This window comes from Drosophila obscura, unplaced genomic scaffold (assembly GCF_018151105.1).
Source record: "Drosophila obscura isolate BZ-5 IFL unplaced genomic scaffold, ASM1815110v1 contig_17, whole genome shotgun sequence".
Taxonomy (NCBI): domain Eukaryota; kingdom Metazoa; phylum Arthropoda; class Insecta; order Diptera; family Drosophilidae; genus Drosophila; species Drosophila obscura.
The window spans coordinates 1311577-1330711 of NW_024542757.1; the positions used below are offsets into that span (position 1 = coordinate 1311577).

General features: G+C 47.4%; 2 protein-coding genes across 9 annotated transcripts in view; one reads left to right on the forward strand and one right to left on the reverse strand.

Annotated features, from left to right (window-relative positions):
- The window catches only part of LOC111080956, a 94469-nt gene extending 92909 nt beyond the window's left edge, over nucleotides 1-1560 (reverse strand). The window contains exon 1 of the mRNA XM_041592079.1: nucleotides 1543-1560. The gene's annotated coding sequence lies outside the window, so the exon portion shown is untranslated. The remainder of the gene's footprint in view (nucleotides 1-1542) is intronic.
- The window catches only part of LOC111079610 (nephrin), a 65372-nt gene that overhangs the window by 14078 nt on the left and 32159 nt on the right, over nucleotides 1-19135 (forward strand). The window lies entirely within an intron of this gene.

Genomic DNA, 19135 nt, shown 5'->3' on the forward strand with positions numbered 1-19135 from the left:
TTTCGCATTTGTGCCGCCCGGCTGCGCATCAGCGACATAGAAGCATTTAACTTTGTGTCGAGCAACCAAGGAGAATGCTACGAAAGAGGGACAGGGAAGGGCCAGCAGGGGGATCGGCCAGAGAGCGCACAAAATGAAAACATCGCGGAGCAACTAAAACCAACTACACTTCAAAAAATACAAAAAAAAAAAAAAAAACAGAAAAAGGAAAACAAAAAAAATACTACTAAAAATAAAGAAAAAAAAAGAGAGTGAAGCAGAAAAAGCTGAAACTAAAACAACGCGGCGACAGCAAAAAAGTTGTCAACTCTCTCCCTTTCCCTTGCCTTCCCTTGCCTTCCATTTCCTTCCGCAGCAGCAGCGGCAGCAGTACTAAAAGGAAGGAGAATGAGTAGCAAAATGTGGGAGAAAGAGTCGTCCGAGGTGGGTGGAAACTTCATCTGTGGCGTGGCTCTAGTTTCCAGTTCGAGTTCCACTAACAGGTCCAAGTCGAAGTCAAGTTACGCGCGCAGCACTACTTTGGACCATGCCACAGCCGAACCGAACCGAACAGAACAGAACAGGACAGGACACGGTAGAGTAGCCTGCCACACAGGGGACACAGAACATTGTGGGGTGGGGTGGGTTGGGGCAGGACACAAGCAACTAGAACGAAAGGGTTGCAACGGAAACGACGAAGTGTTAGATACCCTAGGAAAGGGTCTATTAGATGGCTGATAGATGATGCAATTATAGGCATTAGGCATAAACCGCCAGCATTGCCAGATCCCTTCATTGGCACTACAAACATCGCTGCACATTCGGCATACCCTCTTGTAGGGTATAAACATGGGGAAAAAACAGGCTAAAGTCGATGGGAAAGCGAGCACATTTCAGCATCAGCTTTGCCTTCAGCTTGAACTCCCAGGGCGACCCATGGGCCAAATGAAATTGCCAATGTGAAAGTGTAGAAAAATGCAGGCGGATGGGCCAGCCAAGAGGAATGTGTGGACTGTGCAGGGTGGCAGGGGGGGAATGTGAGAGTGAGAGACTGAACGAGGATGTGGGCCTGTGGGGGGGGCGTGTCGTGCGTTTTCCGCCAGTTAAACTGTAAAGTAAACGTACAAAATGTTAAATCAAAGCCAAACATCGGAGGCGTAACTGGCGGAACTTTCTCAACACTGGCTCTGGTCCGACCAGTGAGTACACACACTGTCGCCCTCTCTCTCTTTCTGTCTCTCTGTCTCTGTATGTCTCCTTGGACCAAGGATAAAGTTTCGCCTGCACTTTTGAAGAGTTATTTGATTGAAGGCGATTTAAGGTGCCACCTGGGCAAAGATGATACACAATGAAATACGAGTATCCCCCTCCTCCACATACGAGTAGTCCATGGGTGTGCATGGGGGAGTTTTGTGAACCTTCGTAGTGGCTTTTAATAGGTTTATTCTTTGAGTATTCTTCAAGTGAAATCAATTGAAGGATGCCCTATACACACACCAAAACAGCACATGATACGAATACCAAAGTCCACTGAAGAATTTTTATAAGAATTATGCCACTTACCCCGGGGAAAACCAAGGACCCTTGCCGATTAGATCTGCAAAACAAAAATATTTATGAAATGTTTTCAGACTCTGTATAATTTATTTATTCCTAATGATAGTCTGATACAAATACAATTATTATATTACTCCAAAATGCCATACATAGGGCACTTCCATATTCCATAGCAATATATAACTTTATACATATGTATGTACATATGTGCATATGCAACTCTTCTTTGGCGGCCTCATGAATCTTTGAGTGAGGCATTAAGGCCCCATAACGCGGGGCGGTGCGACGAGGCATTATTAATGCCCCTTCATTATGGTTTGTTTTGCAACAAATAGTAAATCGATTAAGCAAATATTTGTCAGCGCTAAAAGTGTGTATTTTTCCCCACCCAAACCGCCCTCTCTCTTTACCACTCTACCCCTCTCTCTCTCTCTCTCGCGTTGAACCCACGTATGTATTTTTTTTTTTGTTTTTGTCGCTGGGGCATATGCATTTTCTGTGTGTCATCCATTTTAATATTTCAACAAAACCAGAAATGACGTTGTAAAACCGACGCGGCTATATGTCAAATATACCGCCACAGCACCACCACCCACCACCCCCCCTCCGCACACTCCGCCCATCTGTCCCACTGTTCCAGTGCCGCTGTGTCCCTGTGTGGGAGTTTCTGTGTTTCAGTTTCTGTTTCTGGTTTGAGTTTTAAAAATTTGCATGTAAATTTCATCGCATACATATGAAAATGTATTTTCACAGCGGGGTGAAGGAAAAGGCGGGGGGGAAAACTGGTAGCCGCTGCTGCATTTTAATAAATTTATGATTTTATTTTGCATTTTTTCTACTTTAACCACTCGTCTCTCCGTCTCTTACTCACGCTCTCTGTCGCTTGCTCCCCACTCCCACAGCCACCCAAAAAAATGTGTGTCATTCGCCTGACAATTTCCCAACAAAAGGAAAGCCAGCAAGTGTGAGTGAGAGAGAGAGGGAGGGGACAGAGAGCAAAAACAGCATGGGGAAAGGTCCATAAATAACGAAGCATTTTACTTTGTATTTGCTGGATGAGATTTATAAATGTTCTGCTCTGTTCTGCTGTGTTCTGTTCGGTTTGGCTTGGTTTTATTCTTCCTTTTTTTTTTTTTGGTTTTTTTTGGTTTTTGTTTTTTGATTCGGATTTGGATTCGAATTTTGTTTCATTGCTGTGCCGCCTGCCTGACACATTTCTTGCTGAACGAAATGAAAAAATAATTGAAATATTTGCCAATCAGCAGTGCGGCGGCAAAGAGATAGAGAGTGTTGGTGGGGGTTGGTGTAGGGGGAGGGGAGAGAGCAGAGATCGCACTGATAAGGCGGAAGGCATTTTCCCAGGAATTCCCCAATTGCTGTCTGCGGCACGTTAATAAGCTCACACACACACACTCACACACACTGGGACACACACACACACAGACGGAGGTTGGTCTCCTTCTTTGGCATCTTTGGGCATCTAGGTGTGTGTGTGTGTGTGCCTGTGTGCGTGTTATCGTAGCTGTCACTCGTTGGGCTTGGCTCTCGGCCCTTTGTCTCTGTCCGTGTCCTTTGGCTGGGGCTACGGGTCGTCCTGGAGGACTGTCGATTATCGAGTCGAGATTATTAACCTGTCAGTGATGGCGGGGGGGTGGAGCGCTTTATCATTGCCTACCCCCCCACCACCGCCCGTTACGCGACCGAATGCCACATATTCCCGTAAACAATGACAGCTGCCGAGCGAGCCGACATTAATGTGCACAAATATTTGTTCTCTTCGCTTGGAAAAACAATTTCCCAGAGTTCTTCTTTAAAAAGTAAATCGCAGTAAACGACTATGGGCATACCTAGGAATAAAAATGTACTGAGTTTCATGTGTTAGATGATAGAGGATATTCATCGATGCAGTTTATTAAATTTAAAATTTTAATTTGAGTTAAAAAATCGTCCCTCGAAATCCGTGCTGATCCGCTCTTGAGCCAGCGGCTAATGAAACGAAAGGCCATTTGCCATTTTGCCTGCTCCCAAAAATCATATTCAACTCGAAACAAGCACCGAAAACCCCCGCCATTGCCACTGACGACACCATAACAGTAACCATAACAGTAGCAGTAACTGTAACTGTAACACTTACAATGACAGTTGCAACAGCAACAGCAGCAGCAGCAGAATCGGTTATGGCAGCGCACCACTAACCATTAAAGTAACCGTTAGAGTCGCACAACTGCGGCTGCTGCTGCTGCTGCTGCTGCTGCGGCTGCTGCAACATTGTGTTGCGACTCCGAACATGGCAATTGGATGTGCAATTGCCGCACGAGTGCGGCGGCGGCTTTTAAATTTTAATTAACTCGAGTCTCGGGACTCCGGGACTCTCGACTCTACGGGCAAAAAAAAAACCGGATAGTCGAAAGCAGAAAAAGTTATTATTTATTTCATGTTATTTTGTGCTGTTTCAACGCGCCCCATAAATGTCCCCCCCCTCACAACATTCAGTAGAAGGGCCAATGACTTGGCCAGAACACAGAGTCACAGGGAGGGGGGGGATAGAAAGTGCTGAGGGGGGAGCGAAGAGAGCGATGGAGTGCATTCTAGGCTGTTGGCCATTTCCCTCCATGTTCCATGTTCATTTATTTATGAGCATTTTCCACAGCCACTGCACATACACATACAAACAAAACACACACACACACCACACACATACACATACAGTCGCTCGAAGAAAACTTGACTGAAAATTATGTAAATTTTGCAGTAATTTTTGGTAAATTCCTGCAGCTAGAGGCAGGGGAGAGACCCGACTCGTTTTAGTTTCCATGCCGTTGCCCCCTGTCTTTAAAGTGTGCTTGGTCCCAGGGATGTGGCGTGCTGGAGGGGGACTGTGTGGGGGGGAAACTCTGGGGTTCAAAAGTTCAACTCTTGTTTCGTAGGTGGCCCCGGCCCCCTTGTCAACGCAGCTTTTGTGTCTGTGCCTAGAATATATAACCCATTTTTGGCTTTTTACGACAACAAGCCCCAACATCGCTGCCGTCGGTCGTCGGTTGCCGGTTGTCGGTTGTCCTCTCTCCTGCGGTCTCTGGCACATTCAAAATTTGTGCCTCCAGGCCGCCCACCCACACACACACACACCCACACAGTGTTGTTGTTCAGGCAAGCGAAACCCGACAAGAGTTGACTCAAATTGCATTTGGTGTCCGGTGTCCGGAATCCCGTGTCCATGTCCGGTCGGTCCTCAGCTCAGAGCCTGCAAGCCCCAGCGAGCACTTGTGTAATAGTGGCTCTGGCCCCACGACATCGGTTTAAGCTTTATTTTCAACAGGTTAAAGTTTTTACATCGTAGTAAATTCTTCAAGGGGAATTACATGCATATTCCTGTGGTTATCAGAGCCTCCTTAACCGATTGCTTTGTAAGATGAACCGCCAAATAATTGACACTTTCACTAATTGGAGACCCGCCCTTAGCCCCCAGCCCCCACTTGCACGTTTAATTTAGTTCCCTTTGAGACGCCTAAACCCATATCAAAATGCTCATGAGTATATTCACGATTTCTGTATTCGTTTCATTTGCAATCAACAATAAATAAATTTCGCAATTCGAAATTAGAGACGAGACAAAGGGAATGCGCCGCCCCGCATTATCAGCGTGCGGCCAGAAGGCCCTCCCTTTCCATGGGGCATGTGTGGGTGGGGAAACGGGCCTAATCTGCCATATGCAATCTACATAAATGGCCCAACTGTGTGTGTGTGTGTGTGTGTTAGCCCACACATTTAGATACAAATTATTTGTTTTAAATTGCAAAATTGTCTGCGGCCAAAAGCACTCTTCCTCCTCTTTTGGCCGTGCATTTATCGTCAATGGAAAACCAAAAGGGAGTGGCTCTATAGGCCGACCTATAAGATACTCTTACAGATATTTTACAAAATTATTCAATAGATTTTTCTGCTTTTAAATACGAGATTTACTATGAAATGTCTTCGAAAATAGGACTACATACAATACATACATACATATGTAAATATGTACTTTGCATAGAAAAAGAGAGTTTCCTCTTCTGCATGACAAACAGTTAGTTGATATCATGTAGCCCATTTTGGCAAGGGTATTTTGCACAATCCGCGCCGTTTATGGCCTTTTGTGTGGCTTGATTTAATGGTCTGTTGCCTGCCGCTTTTTTCTGGTTTCTATAATTTTGTGCCCGTTTTTCTTTTGTTGCTGCTGCGTTTTTAATTTGATTTTTATCGGCAGAAGCGTTTGTGCCATGTATGGTATGTATGCATAAATACATGTACATGTATGTACATACATACATATGTATGTAGAAGCCTACAAATTATAGGGTATTAAGAATATATATGTATTATGTGTATGGTGAACCAACAAAAATTAACTTCATTCATAAATTCATTTTCAATGAAATCCACGCAGCAAAGCAAAGTCAAGTCCCGTTGGTTATTCTGTTGTTATTCTTCTTCCACCGAGTGCTTCGTATTTGCTGATAAGCATCGCCCGCAGTGCGAGCGCAGAGCGAGCATTATGAACATGATCGTGCATGCCGAAGAGAGGGCGCGAGCACGAGAGAGAGAAACTGCGACTCGACTGCTCTGCTATTAAAGTGTGTGTGCTCTCTTCTGTTGGTGTCTGGGGGACATTTTACTGTACATTTTGTTGCTGTTGTATTTACTATGTGAGCTTTACGTTGCGGACTTAAAGCTACAGGGGAGTGAGGGGTTATGAAAAATAACTTTAAACGACTATAAGATACCCTCCACTTTAATAAAAAAAACTTTAGTTTGAAGACGCTTTAAATCACTCTTAAGATTGATGTATGGTAGATATCCCCCCAAATGGATGTCATGGTCCCGACTCGACATCGTAATTAAGGTAGCCGTCTGTCTGTCATATGGACAGTGGGAGGGGGTGCTTGTGCTTCTGTCAGAATCAGTTACACGCGGGGGGGACCGCTTCTGCGGGTCTTCCCTTGTTTGGCAAGTAGTTTAGTTTCGCCCTCAAATGTCATTCAGATTAAATTTGGCGTGAAAGTAGCATTCTAAAATCGTACAAAATGTTGGCTGCCACAAAATGGGGCAGGGTGCTAGAGGGCATGGGGGAGTTGTGGGTGTGGAGTGGGTCTGGTGTGTGTGAGCTCGCGCATAACAAGAGGCAAGAGGCATTGTTGTTTGTGGCAGCCGTTAAAGGCAGCAGGCGCAACCGAAGCAACAGTCAAAGACGCACACACACACATGCCCTGCCTTGCCACGCGACGCGTTACTTGTAGCCTACTTTGGGGCATGCCCCACACATGTACACTTCAGAGAGAAAGAGAGAGCACGTGATGCCGGCTGAAATGAGCTGGAGACCTTTTGTCGCTCTCCAAGGTGCGGCTCAGAGGCAGCTCTGAGCGGCTCAGGGCTCAGGGCTCTGTGGGGCGGGGCTTTTCTTCTTTTGCCTTTCGCCCTTTCTCCTTTGTCGGCACGCACTTTTCCAGCAGCAATTGTTTTCCCGTTTTGCCCTTCACTGTGACTCCCTGGTGGCCGCCTCTTTGTTTGCTTCGCTTTCCTCCAAGGAGCTTTTTCTGCCTTCCTTCTGGGTCAGGGCGTTCTTTATCCTTTCTCAGCCTTTACTCTCTCTCTCTGCTGCTCTCTGTAGTTGCCCCCAGCGAGCATTCCGTTTGCTTGTTGGTTTTTGCCCGGCTGTTGTCTCCGTTGGAGTTACGCTTAAATGAATGTTACGGATTTTCAATCGTTTAGCCGCTCCCCTTTTGCTCCTTGCGAGGCAACAAATAAAACGATTTTCGCACAAGGACACACCAACAGACACTGCTAAAGAAAGGGGGAGCGGGGAGGGCAGCTCTAATTGATTCGTTTCCACCTAATGATTCCTTTAAATTTCGCTCATACTCCATCTACGCCATCTAATAACCCGAAAATCCCCGCCATGCCAAAGTAGATTTATTTTGAATTTCTCCAAATGCCGCATTAAATCTCTTGCCAGAGTTAGTGGCAGGGGGGTAGGGCAGGGCAGGGCTCTGTGGCACATCAAAGGATGTTGCCCCGCAACCACCAGCAGCCACAAAAGCATCAATGCCGTCGTTGCCCCAACTGTTGCCACATGCAAATGTGGGGCCATGTCTGGGGATAAAGAAACGTATATCCAAAAGAAAATTGAGGGCTACTTTATGTTTGATTGTCGTCTGTCGCCTGACAAGAGACACCGCCCCGCCCCCCACTCTTCGCATCGTTCTGAAGGGATTTATTGTGCCTGTGCCTGTGTCTGTGTGTGTGTGTATGTGTGCGTGGGTGTGCCTCTGTGTGGATTTATTTTTAGCGTAAAATAAGATGAGAATATTATGTCACGGTGCTTGCTTTTCCGAATGGGGCATAACCATACGCGTATCACCGCGCCCAGCTCGTGTTGCGACGCGACTCTCAAAAGGTGCCCCAAACAATGACAGACAATCCGCACCCCATACCGCCCCACCCCCTGCCCAACCTATTCGAATATATTGTATATCCCATATATAAATAAAAATACATGCCTCCGTGGGGCAGGGAAACCAGCGGCGATATTTATGCTCCGCCATCCGCCTACGTGCATTGTTTGGCTAATAAAGCGAACGGCAAAAGGCAGCCAGGCAGCCAGCCCAGCCAGCCAGCCAGCCAGCCAGCCAGCCAGCGTCACAACAAAGGCCCCAAAGGAGGCCCCACTCGTTGTGGCACCCGTTCGCATATTCCGGGGCGTATATTTGTACAGGGACATCCCGCAAATAGTGCGACGCCCTTTAAGCGGCCTCTCCCTGTGCATCCCCACCACTTGTGTGCCGCTCTGGTCACACAATGCGCCGCTTCACACCTAAGCGAAGCCACACAAAGGACTGCTGCTGCTGCGGTGCTGCTGCCCCGACAATCCTGCTGCAATAACACCGGCGTCAGCTACAAAAAGTCCTGTCAACCTGTCTGTCTGTTCTGTCAACTCTGCGCTGGACAATGGCGCAGGACGACAATGGCGGACAATTGCTTGGGGCATCCGCATTGATATCGGGGCAGCTCATGGCTGCTTCAATCAGAATGGAAATATTAATGGAATTCCAGCAAGCTATTTCCAATCGCCTCAGGGAAACGAATATAAATTTAGTATAAATTTTTGGTATTTTAGGTTAATATTTATAGATATTTTTAAACCAATTTCCACACTGCTCAACGCTGGTTCCTCTCATCTTTGAGTATGGAAATGCAATCCAATCAATAAGGCTCCCTGTTACTCCCCTTTTGGGTTTCTTTTTTGGGAGAGGCAAAACAGTGTTCAATCATACTCCATCAAGCGGCACGGGAAGCAATGCTGGGCAGAGCCGCCTCCATTTCCACCAAAAGAAGCGCGTTTCCTCCTTTCAAAAATTCTACAAAAAAAAAAAAACAAAAACAAACGCTGCGACACGAATACTAATGAAAGTCCGTCCCATTCTGTCCAAAACGGAAGTGCGTGCCTTTACTGTCTGTGTCTGTGTGTGTGTGTGTGTGTGTGTGTGCTTGTGTGTGGGTGAGGCACTGACGACATTAGCGCCATTTTGTCGTAATTAATGTGCGCCATATTAGTTGCTATTTGGCCATTTTTCACACACACAAACGCAGCCAGAAATACGAGAATACAAACACTCTTGTCCGCACACACACACGCACACACAGAGCAGTTGGGGGGAGAAAAACTTTTGCAATTTTAGTTGAAGAATTTCGCACAGCTGCTTGTTAGTAGAAGGGCGCATGGGGCATGGTGGCACGGGGCACGCGGCACGCGGCATGGCATTCATTTCCCAACAAAACACGCAAAAGAGACCAGACCCACATTTCTAGACGGGGTTTTTATAGTATGGGCTGGGGCGTAATTAGCTGGGCCCTGGAATGGGACCGAGGTGGGGTGGGGTGGGCTGGAGTGGGCTGGAAAGTCAAAAGAATGCCCCTCCAGACTGTGTTGTGGTCAAGAGGTGGTGGCTGCCGCTGCCGCTGCTTCTGCCTGCTGCTGTTGTCCTTGAAACGTGTATCTAATACACAATATTATGGCAGGGCGAGAGGGCGAGACCCAGTGCTGATTTAGACATCATATTTTGTGGGCGGCCCTGCCCCTCAGATAGTTTTTGCAGACACCCTCGCATGCTGACGGAGGCAGCGAGCCTGCCGCAAGCGTTGTCTGGTCTGCTGCTGCCACGTTTTTCATGCTTTCACTTCTGACTGAGCGACTGAGCGACTGGCTGACCGTTTATCTCGTCGCTGGGCATTCAGGGAATGTTTTGTAAGTCAGTTAGTCGGCTCGTTGGGCATTTAGCTTGTCTCTACCCTATCAGCGGGTAGATTGTAGAGTCTCATCGAAATAGAAACTTTGTACATATATTCTTTGTATTTCAATGGAAATTATTCACTCAATTGGGAAATTATGCAACTGAATCGTGGCACAGTTACGTTGCTACATGCAGAGAATATTTTGTAGTGAGGAAATCGTAATTGTTGCTGAAGATAATCACATCCAGGTCAGAACTTTCTCCTGCACATGTGAAACGTTGCATTTTATAGCGTATCTAAGGCTACGGCTCGTTCCCGGTCACTCTCTCTGTTCTCGTTTATCTACCGGCTGATATTTTCATCATGCCAGTTAGTCGGTCGCTTGGTTGGTTCGTTGGTTGGTCGTGAGCTCTTTTATTCTCTGGCTTTTATCGCACTTTCTCTCCCACTCTTTCTCTCTCTCTCTTTCGCTTACTCTTTCTGTGATTCCGCATATTTAAATGATTTGCTGCTAATGCCCCTGTTTATGTTTTATGTTAATGTTGCCTGCCTCTGTATTTGTTTGTGTGTGGGTGGGTGGGTGTGTGTGTGTGTGTGTGTGTATCTGTGTGTCTGTTTGGCTTAATGCAATATTTATTTGTGGCACAAACATACATACACACACACACAGACTTACACATCCACATGCAGCAACGCCGCAGTGTTTATGTTTCCAGCAAACAGGCGAGTGGCAACACCCCCCAAGCCCCTCCCTCCAACGAGTGGTGTGCGTGTGGTGCGGATTTAATTTCTATATTTCTATGTTCCGGAAGTTGACTAGACAGTCGACCGACTATATACAGATGTACATACATATGTATGTGTGTATGTATCTGCATACATCCAAGCTTGATTCATCGTTGGTGCTGTGTGACCCCGTTTTCTGGTCTGTCAATATTTGCAGATGGGCTTTTGGGGGTCACATCCCCCCCCACATTCCAGCAGCAACAGCAGAAATACAATGCGTCACCCGCCCCCCCGACAAATATAATTGTCACTCAACCAATAGAGTTTCTTTTCCACTGCAGATGGAATGGCTTGGCATGGGTTGGGAAAAACTACATACACTTCAAAATGCTATTCGGCTGTTCGGCTGCCTCATTTTACTGCGATTTATGGCCGCATTTTAGGGCCATTATCAAAATATGCTGCACACAAGAAAATCTGGTGACTTCCATTAAGATGAGAAAAAGTAGGCAACCGACACTTCCACATCCACTTCCACTTCCACATCCTCTATCCTTGGTTCTCTATTCCCCCCCTCCGCCGCTCCATGATAGCCCAGGACGGCGATCATAAATCAACAAGGCAAAAAGAAAACTACTTAAAGCGCCATTACAACAAATTTAAAGCAATTTGAAACTCTCGAGGGTGGTGGCACTCTCCCCACTCTCTCTCCCTCTCTCTCGCTCTCTGGAAAGTTCTGCCAAAAAAAAAAGGCCCTACAGAAGGCAGAAGGGAAATCGGTAAAAACCAAAAGAAGGACGGATTACAGAGGGGCAGGGCAGGGCAGGGCAGGAAAAACAGGGGCCAAAAAGAAAACAAATGTTTTGGACACTTTATTATGCGCATTATTCACTGTTACAATGTTTTATCCCTTTCTGTTTCTGTGTTCACTTTTTGTGTGTGTGTTCCGACTGTTGCGCCACAGCTCCACAGCGCCATTTGGAGCTGTTTCTGCCTCTGCCGCTGCCGCTGTTCATTCTGTCCATTTTGGCCATTTCTAGTCCATTAACTTGACCCAAAGGTCCACTCAACGGGAAGCGCTTTAAGAAAACTTGCCCGCATAAATGTCAAAGGGGAGGCCCTGTCTCCGGTCTCCGGTCTCCTGTGCCCTGAAACCACTTGAAAGGCGAACTTGGAGGATGTTGGCCCCTAGCATTGGGAGCAGCATATTATGATCCGATCCACTCCCCAACCCCCGCAAACTCTTTTGTGCCGTGGAATCAGTGATGCCCCAGTGATGCAGCGTTTGCCCCATTTCCAGCTGAACAAACCGCCTGCGTGGCCTTCGTGCCCGTCGTGGTGGAGTCGGCCTATCATGTGTAAAATTAGCTTATTTTGTTGGATGATAACCTACCAGCTACTTAGACTCTCATGTGCCACGTCCCCATGTCCCCGTGGAGCTCTTTATTTTGCCTTTGCCTTGGCCCCAGCCGTTGGGCATGAAAATAGATTGCTTCAGTCGCTTCCGCCCCCGCCCCCGCTCCCGACTGCCGCTCTCTTGCATAATTCTCGTTGCGCTTAATGCAATTTTTATGTAGCCTGCCCTGCATTAAGTCATAGCCATAGACTCCACACTCCCACTCACCCACTCACCCACTCTCCACTTCGCTGGGGGACACACACAGTGGAGAGGGACACATTTCTTTTGCCTGTTGGCGCATTAAATTTATATGGGAATTGCAGTGCCTGCCATATGGGACACCAAGAAGAGAGCTTCCAGGGCCACAGGGCCATGGCACAAACTTTACCTCTCACTCGACCGCAGTGGTGTCCTGCCCGCTCCTGCCCGCTCCTGCTCGCTCCCTCCAATCCCATTTTGACTTGCTGCCAAGCATAAATTTTACAAAACTCAACAAATAACCCACGGGGCATGGCCCCCCACCCCACACACACAAAGAATGGGGCAAAAGGAGTGAACGTGAAAGGGAGAGGGAGAGGGAGAGAGGAGTCCTGGACACTGCCAGGTTTTTATCCTTTGCTTTGGTAAATTTATTTTTTCGGGGGCGTGCAGTTTTCAATTTGGCAGCAGTTTTGCCTGCCCCCCGGCGGCGGCAGGGGTGGAGAGTGGCACGCAAAATGCCTGCCAAAGGCATACCGTGTGGCAAAATCAATAAAAACACATTTAAAAACCGCACGGCGACAGTAACACGACACGAAAAGGTTGAGCCGACATCCGGTCGGCCATGTTTAAATACCCGGTAATCCTAGGCGTGCACAGCTGTACACAGAGGGGGGAGGAATGAGAGATTTCCTGGCCAGAGAGAATAGAGAACTTCATTCATCGAAGCGTTTATTTATCTAGCTCCCAATAGAGGGTATCTTCTAGTCGCCATATGTCGATGCTAGAGCTCTTGTTGAGTCAGCGAACAGCCGTGTGGGCCAGTGGACGCTGCTAATGCTAAGCCAGCTCAGCGAATCATCATAGGAAGAGGGTTTTTCGGGCTGCTGCTGCTGATTGCTCCCAGGTAAAAGGATGGAGGGCACAGGGAACAGGCTACACCTCCTGCTTGTGCTCCTTGTTCGGGTTGCAACATCGTATGTTAATTCCATCAAGCCGCAACACGAAATTCGCTGTTTGCTCGGTCCGATTGCATTAGGCGGAGCCTCCGCGTCGCCGTGGATCCCATCTCTCCCTCTTTCCACCATTTTGCATTGTACAACGTGACGTATACGCATTGTCGCGACTCATGTGGAGGGGCATGTGTGTGTGTGTGTGTGTGTGTGTGTTGCATATGCACTTTACTTTGGCAGAGGAATCCACTTTCCATTTACGTGCCTGGCAAAGAATATCCCTCTCCTGCCCGTGCCTGTGCCTCTGCCTCTGCCTCTGCCGCACCACTCCACGCGGAACAAAGTGTTTGACCCATTTACGGCTAGGAGAGAGTGAGATGATGTTTAGGGAGTGGCAGCGGGAGTGGGAGTGGCCTCGTAAATGCACTTTATTTGTTAAAGTTTATTGCATCAAAAAGGAGAAAAAAAAAACAATAAGTGTTTTACTTTATGCTCGTCGTGGTATAACTACAACTACATGCCCCATCTACGTGTTGCAATTGCAGTTTTGAGGGGGCATTCACCTCGTGCATCTACAAAGGGGCTTGCTCTTGGATTTTGGTCTCCATTTGGAGCCCGAATCTTAAATTTGTTGCCTCATTTTGGTGCTGTTCTTGTGCCTAAGTTTTCCCTACATTTTAGGCATATTTTTGAGGCTGCCACTTAATTTGACGCCCTGCTTTTGGCATGGCTACTGCAAGGGGGCTTTTTTTGGGGGGATTGCCACTTCATTTGGGACCTTTTCCTATAGTTTTCTCTTCATTTGTTCTGCCTGTTCTGCAGGGGTTTCTCTACCTTAAGACCCATTGGATATGCTGAGGCAGAGCTCTGCTGTTCCTGTTCCTGTGCCAGCCAGCTGAATTCGCATCCCGATTCATTTGCCGCTCTACGCTCCTTGGAGCACTCTCACTCTCTGGCATAAATACTTTCGCCTGTGCCGTGAAGGAGGTGGAGGAGCCTCTTGTTGCATAGTTTCGAGTGCCATTCAACGGAGTCCCACTCCTCCGCCGCAAGGACTGCTCGCAGCTGTCTCCCTCGTCCACTTATTTATGCATTCGTGCGCACTTTTTCTCCGCCTTTCCCGACTGCGACGAGGACGAGGACGACTACGATGAGTGCGACGACGATGACGATGACGATGTTGTAGTGCATTTTAATTTCGTTTGCATATGACAGGCAACGCGCCGTCTCGCTCCTCCGCTCAGCCGCCTCCTTGCATGGGAATTCAGAGCAAGTTGCATTCATTTTCCTCCGATGCCGTTTAAATATTCACAAGCCCCAACAAAGCCCCCCCCCCTGCATTCCATTGCACTCCACTCCACTCCATGAATGGAATGGAATGGATCCACTCTCATATAAAACAAAATTCATCGAATTCATAAAAATGGATTTATGGAGCGAGCTATCGCTCTCTCTCTCTCTCTCTCTCCCTCTCGCTGCTGTCTCTGGCGTTGGAAAATTTAAGCGCCCAAACAAATTCATTGCAGATTTTGTGCAAATATTGGACATACACTGACTCCTCCGGCTTCACTCCGTGGGCAGCAGGTGTAACAAATATTTAAAATCTGTTTGTGTGGCAGATGCCACGCCGCCTGCTCCTTCAGTATCGGAATTATGGCACTCCACTCGTGAAAGTTGTACAAAGTATATGCCAGGCGATTGATGTTAATTCATTCAGAGAATATTATTTATTCTCCTTTAATGGCATCCCAATGGCATATGCGGCAATCGAATGAATATTTCATATACAAAATATGCACATAAAAATCTTATTGAATTCATTATATTCCATGGCATATCATGAAGGAATATTCAGACAGAAGTAATTATTTCCATGCAATACGAGGGAACATTTCCTGGGGGGGTTTTTCCTCAAACTAAAATCAAGGCAAATGCTGTGTGTGGCTCTGATTATGATGTCAGAGCTGGGAGAGTGATTTACATTCCCCCAGAAACCCATCGAAACCCCATCTGCATTTCAATGTTTTTATATATTTAAATCAATTTTATGGCTCGAAGACATCCTCTTTTCGTTGCCAATAAAATTTACTTCATTTGTGCGGCTTGCAAACATTTTTGTTTCTGTTATGAAAAATGCTGCTTATCATCCTTTATCACTCCCAATAATAAGCAGAGGGACCCACCCGAAGCCACCACATAGCCAGACATTCCTGGGCAACCTTTTTCACTATCGAAGGGGACCCATCTCTGGTGGAGGGAACCCCTTGTTAACCCCAATAAAAATGATACAAATTAATGAAACATAAGTCAAAGCGGCAGTCAAACGATGAACAAACATAAAATGCCAATCAAAAGCCTATCTACCCCGCAGAAGCCGTCGTAACGGAAGGCTAGACAGGACGACAGGACGACTGGTCGACTGGTCGACTGGTCTGCTGAGTACTGGTCGCTGCATAGAGCTGGGGGGGTATGGGCCTTTGCGCGTTGGAGTTCTGTTTGAAGGGCCCTAAAAATGTTTTTGGGGCGCACAAAATGGCGACGGGGCTCTGCCCTTTCAGCCATTCCGCGCGCCCTGCCGCTATCCTCACTTGAAGAGGCGTCGCAACGTTGCACAGTCAATTTGCGTTCGAGATTTATAACTGTTACACACAGTGGCGGCGCAGACTATGCGTCCCAGCGTCCGATATGCCTCACTGGCCTCACGCCGTGTCCTTGAAGCATCAACTGGGCCTGCGATTCGGTTGGCGAGGCAGCAGCTAGAACCAAACGAGAGAGCTCTCTTTTTGCCATAAATATTTCCTGCTCGATCAAGTGTACTAATTTAATGTGTTGCCATGGCCATATACACAAACACACCGGCTATAGGGTATATATACAGGGTATGTACATCCAGTAGAATCGATGACTCGACTGAGTTGACTTAGGCACCAGCTCCTGCCTGTCCTGTCCGCTCGCTCGTTCGTTCGCTATCAACGCTGGCAGGACATTCAAAACAAGATTTATGACAGGCGTGCGGATTCACCGCCAGCAATGGATGGGGCATGGGGCATGGGGCAGACAGGCAACAACAATAAAATGAAATCAACGTTACGAAACAAGAGAAATGACAACGTTGCTAAATGGGCTTATCGGAGCAGCAAGCAAGCAAGCAGAGGAGCAGAGGAGCAGCGGAGCAGTGGAGCAGCAAGCGGCGAAGCAGCGGGCTGTAGTGGGCTGTGAGCTGCCGCACGGGTAAACAAACCAGTCGATACCCTGTAAGTGGCAGCTGTAATTCCACTTTGGTAGCAGCAAAGGTTTAGGCTCACAGAGGACATATTTAGTGATCGAATCTTGAAGCTGTGTTCCATTTCCGATGGAACTTTATTGGTGGCAAAACATCATCATACCCTTCCCTCATTCGAGGGTACAACGGGGTGAATGGGAGAGGGGGGGTTCTGGTTCGGACCGTTCGGAAACTTTTTTGATTGTCTGCTTGGTGGATTTTTCGTTTTGAAAATTTGATTAATGTTGTGGCCCTGCCAACGACGGCGACGGCGACGGCTATTAACGGTGATGGCTGCCGAGTCCGCTAACAGCAGGAGCCAGGTCCTCTAACTTCCTGAAGGATATACAAACATATATGTGTGTGTGTGTGTGTTGGTGTGTGTTGATGTGTTGGTGTGTGGCAGTTCATGATTGGCGGCTCTGGGATTTATCTTTGGGGATCTATTAAAAACTGAAAAGAGCAACAAGCGAGCCATCAGCCGCCACTTAAAACTCCATCTACACTAGGGTGGTGGGGCAGTGGACAGGGGCAGGGGGAATGTCACGGTCACCAAAGAATCCTACGTACTGCTGCCTGCCTCTTAAAGTGCGCCAAAAATTAAACATTTTCTTTTGTGGAATATGCGGGTATACGTTTATGTGTGTGTGTGTGTGTGTGTATGCACATTTCCCTTTTTCTCGCAGTTCAAAGCAATTTTCTTTTGCTGCCTTTTGCCGTGTTAATTATTATGTGTCCTGTGCACAAGTTTCCTTCAACATTTGTCTTTGTTATGGGGCACTGAGACACACACACACACACACACACACACACACACACACACATAGGCAGGTGTGCCTGCTACCTGGCAAGGCCATCTGTTTCGCCTGCTATCCAACCCCCTGCCATCCGCCGCCTGCCATCACCTTATTATCATTGTTTCTGCTTTGCTGGTGCCTTTGTTTTTCTCCCGCTTTCGCTCTGTCTCGCTCACTCTTTCCCCGTGCCATTCATCATGTATGCAAAATGATGTATGCATGTAAATGACGGCAACGGCAACGGCAATGGCAACGATGGGCACAGCAATGGAGACGCAGAAGTGTTGCGAATTAGGCCAAGGAGAAGCATTAATAAACGCATTTAGTGGGCGAAGCGAAGCGACGCGACGCGGAGCAGGCGTATGCGCAATGCCAAAAGAAAAAGGCATCCAGCGGGGTGGTTGGGTTGGGGGGTTAGGGTTGGGGAAAGTAAGCTTAGATAATCGCCAAGAAGCAGAAGGAGAACCAGAAGCAGAACAAGAACAAGAACAAGAGCCCCATGATGTGGATAGACGACACATGCAGGCTTATAATTTGCACGTGGCATATCATCTCATGCCGCCTCCTGCTTCCAGCCTTCTTGCCGCCAGCCTCCTTGCCATCCTGCCTCCTTGCCATCCTGCCTCCTTGCCGCCTGCCTCTTCCCTTCTGCATCATTCTGTCATGTGTGTTCTTATTGTGTCACTGAGCTTGACATACTTTCCACTTAGGAGGCAGCAATAGCAGCAGCAGCAGCAGCAGCAGCCTTCAGCCTCCCCCCTTTCCCCACCCCTGTTTTGCAAGTTTATCATTTGCAGTCTTAGTTATGCATACACACACACACACATTGCCTCTCTAGTTTTCCTCCATCCAGTTTTCTTGGGCGGAAAATCATCATCATTGTCGCCGTCTTGCTCTCGAGCTGCTTGCTCAGTTTTCTTCAGCGACTGTGGAATGGGGCGGGTGGGGCGACATTATTTAGTCGTAATATGTCGTCGGGCTGTTACTTTTACTTTTCTAGTTTTGAGTCGCTTATCGCTGCAGGCAGAGAGAGAGAGAGAGAGCGAGAGCGAGAGCGAGAGAGACTGAGAGAATTCTCTGCTCTTCTCTGTACTCTTTTCACGAGTCTCATTGCATGACTGAAGTGGCACAAGGCTTGCATATGCCCCTCTGTGGCAGCATCCAAAACACACACAAAAACAAACCATTATAATTAATGTGCCTCCCACTCCAACTGGGTGGACGCGGGCGGGGCGTGGCACACTCCCGCATAATTAACGTATAAATTACATATGGTGTGACGTTAATAATCCGGGCGTTAATAGATTTTTCCTCTTGTTTTTCCTGTGCGCAGCCAAAAACATTTCCCCCCCGCCATCCAGCACACACACACACACACACACACAACAGTTGTGTGTGTTTATTCAGGCAGCAGCCAGCTATGGCTTAAGCGGAAGTCGTGCTTCATCCCCCCTGCCCACTCTATTGCCCTAAATTATCGATAATCAATGAATTTGTGTGCCCATTTATCGTTGTCTTGTCTGTGTGTGTGTGTGTGTGCTGTGTGTTTGTGTGTAATAATTGTTTATCTAAATAATAGAAGCATTTATTTTCGCTTAATTGCATTCGGCTTTTGCTCTTTATTGTTTTCCATATCCACCTGCCATGCAGGGGAATGGCTGGATGTTGAAGCAAAGGATAATTAAATATTCAACAGCACCCCCAAGGGGTGGGCGTGTTGCGTGGGTTTGTGGTGGTGGATCCTTATTAGGGGCTTGGAAAACTCATTAAAAATCCCCACTCAAAAGTCATGTTTCGGGACCCACTGTCAAAGCATTTTGTAAGCAATTTAACTGGAAAATCATGCGACAAACTATAAACTAACCAGCCGCAACAACTGTCCTGCCCCCGCCCTGCTTTGACAGTATAGTGTTGCAAGGGCGTGTCCGACAAATAATGAGACGCCACATCCTTCGGAACAACAAAAAGAGAGCAAAGAGGGACGGACGAGGGTGAGTGA